Source organism: Ursus americanus, chromosome 10 (genome assembly GCF_024610735.1).
Source record: "Ursus americanus isolate L20-20 chromosome 10, mUrsAme1.1.p, whole genome shotgun sequence".
NCBI classification, from domain to species: Eukaryota; Metazoa; Chordata; class Mammalia; order Carnivora; family Ursidae; genus Ursus; species Ursus americanus.
In genome coordinates, this window is record NC_142136.1 from 24,001,153 (window position 1) to 24,010,418 (window position 9,266).

Genomic DNA, 9,266 nt, shown 5'->3' on the forward strand with positions numbered 1-9,266 from the left:
TTGGAGATATGTATGCTCAAAATCTTTGCTCATTTTTAAATTGTGTTATTTGTCTTTATATGGTTGAGTTTTACACAAGTTCTTTATATATTCTGGGTATTAGAATCTTATCAGATATATAATTTTCAAATATTTTCTTTTTGGGGGAGGAGAGATGCTATTTATTTATGACAAATATTCTACATCTGTGATCCTCTGTAGTCAGAAGTTCCTTGAAATGGTGCCATGGGCCTTGGCCAGTTGGAGGATGGAATCATCCTGCAAATGGCCCCACAGAGAGCATAGGTTTTAAACTGGCTGTTCAACCTGCCTGTCACCTTGTCAACCTCCATCATGTTCATCTGTCTGGATGCATGGTCCGTGGCCTGGATGATGTGGTTGTTGGCAGAGTATTTCCACCAAATGTACAGGTCCAAGAACTCGTGGGCATTGTTTTGCATGGAGCGCTAGTGCAGAACAATTTGCATATAATTTCTATTCTCTGTAATCTTTTATTTCTTTTTCTTAATTTCACTCACTAGACTCTTTAGTACTACGTTTAGTAGAAATGTCCTGAACAGGGGCTTCTGGGTGGTTCAGTAGGTTAAGCGCCAGACTCTTAATTTCAGCTCAGGTCATGATCTCAGGGTCTCTGAGATCCAGTCTAGCCTTGGGCTCTGCACTCAGAGCAGAGTCCACTTGAGATTTTTTCTCCTTCTGCCCTTGCCCCCACTCGCACATGCTCTATAAATAAAAAAATAAAACAAATAAATAAATAAAAATGTTTTTAAAAAAAGGAAGAAAGAAAAGCAAATTAAACTGAACAGATATTTTTTTTTTCTTGATCTTTGCTGGTGAAATCATTCAGTCTTTTCTATTTAAGTACAATATTACCTATGGGTTTTTCTTAGATATCCATTATTAGGTTGAGGAAGATCTCTGCTTTTCCTAGTTTGTTGAATATTTTTATCATGGAAGAGTGTTCTGTTTTCTGAAATATTTTGTCTGCTTCTATTGAAATGACATAGTAGCTTTTGTCTTTTATTGTATGATATAATACATTGGTTTTTGTATTTTGAACAGCTTACATTCCTGAGGTTATGACAGCACCTGGGTTATGAGATTTAGTCCTCTTTACGTTTTGGCGGATTTAGTTTGCTGGTATATTGTTGAGTATCTTTTTGTTTATATTTGTAAGTTATCCTGGCCCATAATTTTCTTTTCTTTTAGTACCTTGGTCAAATACTGCCATCAGGGTAATACTGACTGCATAAAATGAGTTGAGAAATCTTTCCTTCGCCTCTTCTTTTTTGGGTAAAGAGTTTGGGAAAGATTGGTGTTATTTTTTCTTTATTTTGTAGATTTCACTAATGAAGCCATTTAGTTCTGGGATTTGATTTGTGGGGTATTTTCTAAGTACTAACGTATTACTTTACTTCTTATAGTTTATTCAATTTCTCTATTACTTCTTAAATAATTTCTAGTAGATTGACCCTTTCTAGGATTTTGCCCTTTTCAGCTAGATTGTCTAATTTGTTTTCATACAACTATTTATTATATTCCTTTTTGATCATTTTTTATTTCTGTAAGGCAGGTAGTATGTTCCCTCTTTCCCAGTTTTAGTAATTTGAGTTTGTTCTTTTATTTTGTTGGTCAATCTACCTATGCGCTTGTCAATTTTATCTTTTTAAGATTCAACCTTGTTTTTTAAAATTTTCGCTATTGTTTTACTATTCTTTATTCCATTTATTTCTGCTTAAGTCTTTATTATTTCTTTCCTTTTGAGTTTAGTTTGCTTTTCTTTTTTTAATGTCCTAAGGTGGTCATTTGCTGTATTGTGAATTGCCTGTTTAGTTAGTTTTCTGAGCTACCTCTCTAAAGTCTGTATTGTTTTTCATGTGTGACGACTGAGTCTGTGATGTGTAGCTTAGTGATAAACTAATGTTTAAACAGAAATTTATTCAAATTCCTGGAACCAATAAGTCTCCAGTCTTTGCCAAAGGGGCCCTACGTGAACATTATGGCATGCCTCCAACACTCAGCCAGTCAGTTTACAATTCTGCTTTAATCTACGCTTTCTGCTAAGTGTAGTCTCAAGGTTTGCCAATATTGAGATCTCAGGGCCTTTTTCAGATTTCGCTGAGCATCTGCACAGTCCTACACATGCATATAGTCTAGAGTCCCAGGGAGTTTTTCAAAGACACCTATGGCATCTCATTCCCCAGCTGTTCCTTCTAAGTTTTTTGGTTTGCTCCAATCGATTATTATCCATCTCTTCAGATAATGGTGATATTAACTAATTATCTCTAACTATTTTCTCCTCCAGGGGAAAAGCCTGCTCACATTGGGGAAGCTCTGAGTCAGGTTAATGCTAAACAGCCTAACAATTTGCAATTTCTTGGAACAAATAGACAAATCAAATAGTGCGGAATCTCTAGGAATTGGGCTCAAAAAGGAGCTTCAACAGCATTCTGCCCTCTCCAACTCTGCAGCCTTCTACTTTTTATCATGATTGCGGACTGTTGGTTTTAGAGAATGCTCTGGAGCTGGAGACAGAGATGGAAATGAGGCAAGAAAAAATGTCATAAGCTCACTGTTCTTACTAACTTTTAGCTATTTTTCTTAAAGAAATTCTCCCTAGATTTTTACGAGACTTTGGCTAATTTCCAGATTTATAAAAAATTGAATTCTCACAATTTTTGTCAGTGTTCTCATTATTTTTATGAAGATATTTTATAGAAGACCTTACTCTGCCATTTTCATGTTTTTTTAAAGATTTTTTTATTTATTTGGGAGACGGGAAGGACAGAGGGAGAGAATCTCAAGCAGACACCCTGCTGAGCATGGAGCCTGATGCGGGGCTTGAACTCACAATCCTGAGATCATGACCTGAGCTGAAGTCAAGAGTTGGACACATAACCAACTAAGTCACACAAGCACCCCCATTTTCACCCTTTTTAACTGTTAAGATGAGTTAATATTGCTTTCTCAAGAAAATCTTTCCTGGGGCACCTGGGTGGCTCAGTCGATAACTGTCTGCCTTTGGCTCAGGGCGTGATTCCAGGATCCTGGGATCGAGCCCCACATCAGGCTCCTCCGCTGGGAGCCTGCTTCTTCCTCTCCCACTCCCCCTGCTTGTGTTCCCTCTCTCAGTGGCTATCTCTCTCTCTCTGTCAAATAAATAAATAAAATCTTAAAAAAAAAAATCTTTCCTGCCCCTTGAGTCTAAAATAAGTCCTCAAAACATACTTTTTTAGAATGCATAGTAATTATTGTGTTCATAATATTTGTAATTAATTGTGAGGTTAGAGCCTAAAATCTGTATCTTCCATGGTTATAAGCTAGATGAAGACGTTGCTTTTCTTGATCATTGATGCGTTACCAGTACAAGTACAGTGTCATTCACATAATAGAACTGTTGTAAATATTTTTGAATGAATAAGTAAATGGGTGAATAAATGAATTTGAATTTCACTTAAAAGTATATTCATATACTCCATTTGAATGACTGTGATACCTCAGGAATTGAAACAACTCGAGACCAATTTAATGAAAATTTATAAAACCAGAAAGAATGTTTAAAGATAATAGTCAGCATAGGCTATATCTTGTAGTAGTAACTAACAACCTCAAAACCGTAGTTGGAACACAAAAATAAAGACTTTTCTCACTCCTACCAAACATCGATTGATGTTTACATGTTTACCTGTTGTTCTAATCCATATTATCTTCATGTTAGAACTCAGACTGTAAAAGAAGCTTTTATCTTCAACATTGCTACTTTCTGTGGAGGAGGGAAAGGACATTGCTAGCCACATCTCCCTCTTAAAGCTGCTCTTAGAAATGTCACATGCCACTTCTGTTTACATTTAATTGGCAAGGATAAATCACATAGGCAATCCTAATTCAAGAAGACATACATGTACAATCCTCCAATAAAGTGAGGTACAAAAGTTGTATGGACAAGCCACGTGGAGAGGAAAAAATAATCTTCTGAGAAGAACAAATATGTGTAAACAATAATATAACCTACCACAATATTGGCCCCCAGTCTAATATTAATTTTACCAAACTGCACTAGGCCTGATCTTGCTATTTTTGCAAGTAGATTTAAAAAAAAAAAAAAACTTCATGAGTATTTTTTTAATGGGGGCAATGCATTAAAAATTGGCCTACATAATGCAAGTTCCATTTTGAGTAATGTTTGGTAACTGAACTTTAAGGTGCTTATATAGAAAGTGATTCTACTATATATAAAAACAATTTACTGCAGAGATTTGTTCACAGTTCATTAAATAGCTGTTCAAAACTGGCCTGAAACTTTCCAGAACATGTTTAAGATTTGTAGAAATGACACCTTGGATATAAAAGTAAAATAAAACATTACTTTGACTCCTGACATATCTGGAATGAAAACACATCAATCACCCAAAGCCTGAAGTACAACATGATGCTCAGTGCTGAGAAAGTCTCCTTGAAAATACTGTCTGACAGACGTATTGTGATATTCCTTTTTTCCAATTTTTTTTTCAAAAATTAGAAGTTCAGACAGACCTTAATGAACAATACTTAAAAAACATCTGTACCATACATTCCTTAGAGTGCATGTTTTACTGCAGACAAATAGAAAAAACTAGAGTAGGACACACTCTGAACAACAACTTGAATGTTTCATCTATAAATAACATTTTTTTGTATAGGCATTTTCTAAATCTAATTTTTCATATTCTTAGAAAAAGGAAACAGATCAATCAAAAATTACTCTTGGGCCTTACATTGTGTTAGGTGATTTGAAGGATACAATTGAAATATATAAAATAATTCCTGCCCTGAGGTAGCTTACAGGTAATAATTCCTGCCCTGAGGTAGCTTACGGTTAAGATGATAATTTAAGGCAAAATTAAATAATTAAGAATAAAAAAAGTATAAAAACTCTAGTACAAAATTCTGGTTGGAGACAAGAGCTTCAATTTAAATATCAAAAGCTTTTTAATCCAATCCTAAAGATGGGGAAACAAACAAAAAGGTTAGGTTAAAGATAATTTTATATATATATATATGATCATGAATGCCTATATATTATATATATAATATATATTATGACTATCTACATATTATAGATAATACATATTATATTATTATATACATATATACAACTATAATATACATATTTATTTTATTATTTATTTTTTACCTAACCTCTTTGTTTTATATAAAATAAAATTATGTTATGTTTTATATAAAATACTAACATCAATACACAGAAATGGAGAAGACTTTAGTATATACTTTCTGACACTTTGGGAATTTTCTGTATCATCTTTAGAAGAATTCTAGCAAGAAAGCAGACAATTTGGGACAGGAAGCCAATGGAAGAAGGTAACTTGAAAATAAATAAAATAGTACATAACAAATTGGATGGTAGATGTACTGAAAGCAGTGCTTAAAACAAATTGATGTTGCACAAGAAAAAATCTGAAAAGTAATGAGCTAAAGATCAAATTCAGAAATTTACAAAAAATACAAGAGAATAAAACCATAGAAATAAGAAAGAGAATAATAAAGAGCAGAGCATGATATTATAGAAAGGAGAGATACTGAAAAAAACCCGAAGTTGATATTTATAAAACATCAAGAAATTTGACTAACTTTAGACAGATTGATAAGAAGAAAATAAGAAGGCACACAAAATTATTAATAACTCAACTCTACATCTGAAACTAATGATGTACTATATGTTGGCTAATTGAAATTAAATTTAAAAAAGAAAGAAAAATATATTAGTAATAAAGAGACATAGATATATAATATAGATTTTAATGGTGATATAATAGATTATAATATAGATATAATATAGATTTTGTGTAATACAGTTGTATAAGATAGATTTTAATAGTGTAAAAATTAGTAAGAAGTTACGGTGTCTACATTTAGGCCAAAAATTTTAAATTAGGAACAATTTCCCAGAATTCTAGAATGTTAGTAAAAACTGACTCAAGAGATTAGAGAACACAAGTAATTCTAGAACTATTAATGGAAAGGAATGAGTAGGGTTTTTGTTTTTTTTTCTAAAATAGAAAACTCTAAGCCTAAAATCCTTAATTAGCCAAACATTCAAATTATAAGTAATTTCAGTTGCATAAAAATTATTCCAGGGGCGCCTGGGTGGCTCAGTCGTGTCTGCCTTTGGCTCAGGTCATGATACCAGCGTTCTGGGATCGAGCCCTGCATCAGGCTCCCTGCTCAATGGGAAGTCTGCTCCTCCCTCTCCCACTCGCCCTGCTTGTGTTCCCTCTCTCACTGCCTCTCTCTCTGTCAAATAAATAAATAAAATCTTTAAAAAAAATATTACAGTACATGACAAGAGGGAACATTATTCACTTATTTTAGTAAGCTACTATAATATTGATACTAACACATGACAAGAATCACATATAAGAGGGATAGAATTTCATAAGTAGATTGAAGGATTAAAATCATTCAATGACCTTAACAAATATAGAAAATTCATTGATGTATTTCTACATCCACTAACAAAAATTCTTAATAAAGCAGAAATAGATTTCTTTAACTTGATAAACAGAATTCTCAAAAATCTATTGAGAATAACAAGGTTAATTATGAATCACCAAAAAATATGCTCTTTTTTTTTTTCTTTTTAAACATGCTGTTTCAAAAGAGTGTTGGGTGCCTACTTTATCCATGTATCCAATGCTCTTCACTGTGTATGCAAGTATTGTATGCAAATACTAACTAGAGCAAAAGGAGAAAGGAAGAAAAGGAGGGAGGGAGGGAGAGAGGGAGGGAGGAAGGAAAGGAAAAAAAGGAAAGAAGGAAAAGCTAAAAGAATTGAGAAGGAAAAAAATTCTGTCATTTTTCCAAATGACATGATTTCCAAATTTAAAAGCAAAAGCTCCACTGATAATTTAGAGTTAACAAGACAAGTTTTCAAAATAGTTGAAAAGAAATTCAATAGACAAAATTTAGTTGAATGTCTGCATACCTGCAACAGTTAAAAATACATTTTACAAAAATAAAAACATAAAATACTAATAATTATAAGACAAACTATAGAAGCCATCTATGAAATAGTTATGAAACATTATCAAAAGGCATTTAAAAAGTCTGAAATAAATATGTAAATATATGATGGTCAGGGGTTGGAATACAATGTGACAATATTCAGTCCTTCCAAGTGAATCTTTAAGGTTAATGAAATTCCAATCATGACACAAAAATTATCTTAAAAAAAGGATAAAAAATTCTCAATGTACTAAAAACAATAGAATTCTTCTCAAGCTGATAAAGAATGTCTATAAAAACCTATAGCTAGCATCATACTTAATGGTGAAAAATGTGAAACTTTCTCCCTAAAATCAGGTACAAGGCAAAGATGTCCCCTTCTCACCACTCTTTTTCAACATCATGCTGGAAGTTCTTGCTAATGCATTAAGATATAAAAATGAATAATAGCTATACAGATTGGGAAGAAAGAAATAAAGCCATCTTTGATCATGGATGACATGATTGTCCATGTAGAAAATCTGAAAGGATCAACAACAACAAAAAATTCCTAGAACTAGTAAGTGATTATAGTTGGCTTACAGGATTCAAAGTTAAAATTTAAAGCTCAATCACTTGCTTATATACCAGCAAGGAAAAAGCAGAATTTAAAATTTAAGTCACAATACTAAGTACCTTGGGTGATTTTGATGGATCAATGTAGGTTTATCAGTTGTAACAAATGTACCACTCTGGTGGGAGATGTTGAGAGCGTGAGAGGGCACACGTACATGTGTTGTGGTCTGAATATATAAGAAATCTGTACATTCCTCTCAATTTTGCTGTGAACCTTAAACTACCCTAAAAAATCAAGTTTTTTTTAAAGAAAATTTACTAAGTGAACATTCATATTTAATTTTTAGAAGTTGAATAAGGAATATACGTACCTATATCTTTAGTACATCATATACATGTGTGTAAATATCCATTACTTTGACTAATATGACTAATCGTATTATATGTAAATGTAGGTATGATTAAAGAAAAACACAGGATTCCTTATTACTAAAATCATAAACTAGGCAAATAAATTTTTCTGACTATAACCAATATCATTTTACTTATGTTAGCAGTTCTAAACAATGTAATCAGAGTTAAAATATCAGCTTAAATAACAGGCCAGAAAGAAAAACTTAAGAGACAATTTGATGACTTGCCTGCAAAATACATAAGAATCATCCAAAAAAAAAAATACCACTCTTTATAAAAATAAAAATTCGGTAGTAGAAATTTAAACATTCAGTAGTAGACCTCAAACATTCAGTAGTAGAAATTTTAAAAAAATAATTTTTCACTTCAACATTCAGTAGTAGAAATTTTTTAAAAAATAATTTTTCACTTACTATATAATTAAAACTGTTAAGCTGGCAAACCAAGAGTTGTTGAGTGTATATGTCTCTATAAGCTTAATTGTCTAATTCAAGTTAATTGTGAGTTATTGTTAATAGTGGGCAAAGCCTGGAGTCAACCAAAGTGACTATCAACAAAAGACTAATAAAATAAATTATGGTATATTCATTTGATGAAAAGTTATTATAAAAAATGACTATGCTGTGGAAGTTTAAGAAGATATTTAAACAAACAGCTACATTAAAAAGCAAGATACCAAACAATGTATCAATACATTATTCACCCATTATGTACAGATCAAACAAATGGATAGATAGGCTGTTGTGTAGACATTATACTGATGGCAGGGTAAGTAGATATTGAGAAAGATACGAGGCAGATGAAAAATGTCTTCTTTGTAGAAGAAAGCACACCAGTTTTTAAAATAAATAATTTTGTAAAGAAATACTAGGGTAGGACGGGGATATAAGGCAGAAAGAGGAAGTTTCCACTCTTCATTTTGTCATTATGTTTAAAAAAGTTAATCATGTTGCATAGAGCAAATCATCTGAATTACTCATGGACATTTTATTTAATACAATATACAGAGAGAAAAGTGCATAACTCATAAGGGAACAGCATAATGAACCCCCTACCATAAGTATACACATTTAACCAGTACCCAGATTAAGAATGTTTATACCCCAGAAATATCCTTCGTGCATTCAAGTCTGGTCTTGGCTTTAACATGACTGATATTTGGGTTTAATTTGACTGATATTATTTAATGCTGGGCTGGAATTCCAAAACCACAGTTTTTGTTTGTTAAAGAAGTCTAATTTATTTTATGAGGAACTTAACATTTTTATGAAGTAACTCTCTTAGAAGTGAATAAT

The 9,266-nt window shown here is 32.2% G+C and overlaps 1 pseudogene; it reads right to left on the bottom strand.

The window, feature by feature from the left end:
- Window positions 1-201: 201 nt before the first annotated feature.
- Window positions 202-440, bottom strand: LOC123801020 (small ribosomal subunit protein eS21 pseudogene; annotated as a pseudogene).
- Between the last annotated feature and the right edge of the window lie 8,826 nt (window positions 441-9,266).